This window comes from Galeopterus variegatus, unplaced genomic scaffold, assembly GCF_000696425.1.
Source record: "Galeopterus variegatus unplaced genomic scaffold, G_variegatus-3.0.2 Scaffold11309, whole genome shotgun sequence".
NCBI lineage: Eukaryota > Metazoa > Chordata > Mammalia > Dermoptera > Cynocephalidae > Galeopterus > Galeopterus variegatus.
This window is the reverse complement of record NW_007737420.1, coordinates 23,368-24,445: the sequence shown is the minus strand read 5'-3', so window position 1 is coordinate 24,445 and position 1,078 is coordinate 23,368.

Genomic DNA, 1,078 nt, shown 5'->3' with positions numbered 1-1,078 from the left:
TCTCCGTAACCTCACCAGCATTTATTGTTCAGAGTCTTTTGGATTTTAGCCATCCTAACTGGGGTGAGATGGTATCTCAGTGTAGTTTTGATTTGCATTTCCCAGATGCTGAGTGATGTTTAGTATTTTTTCATATGTCTGTTGGTCATTTGCATATCTTCCTTAGAGAAATGCCTACTTAGCTCTTTTGCCCATTTTTTAATTGGGTTGCTTGTTTTTTTCTTGTAAAGTTGTTTGAGTTCCTTGTATATTCTGGTATTAATCTTTGCCAGTTGTATATTTTGCAAATATTTTCTCCCACTCTGTTGGTCGTCTTTTAACTCTGTTAATTGTTTCTTTTGCTGTGCAGAAGCTCTTTAGTTTGATATAATCCCATTTGTTTATTTTTCCTTTGGTTGCCCATGCTTTTGGGGTTGTATTCATGAAGTCTGTCCAGTCCTATTTCCTGAAATGTTTCTCCTATGGTTTCTTTAAGAAGTTTTATTGTTTCAAGGTGTATTTTTAATTCTTTAATCCGTTTTGAGTTTACTTTAGTATATGGTGAGTGGTATGGGTCTAGTTTCATTCTCCTGCATATTGATATCCAGTTATCCCAGTACCATTTGCTAAAGAGGCAGTCTCTTCCCCAGTGTATAGGCTTGGTGCCTTTGTCAAAGATCTGATGGTTGTAAGTGTGTGGGTTGATTTCAGGATTCTCTATTCTATTCCATTGATCAGTGTGTCTGTTATTAATGCCAGTACCATGCTGTTTTGGTTATTATAGCTTTGTAGTATAGTTTAAAGTCAGGTAGTGTTATGCCTCCAGGTTTATTTTTCTTGGTCAGCATTGCTTTGGCTATGTGCAGTCTTTTGTTATTCCATATAAATGTCTGGATAGTTCTTTCCATTTCTGATAAAAATGTCATTGGAATTTTGATGGGGATTGCAATGAATTTGTACATCACTTTGGGTAGTATGCACATTTTCACAATGTTGATTCTTCCAATCTAAGAGCATGGGATGTATTTCCATTTTCTTGTATCCTCTCTAATTTCTCTCAGCAGTGGTTTGTAGTTCTCATTATAGAGATTTTTCACAT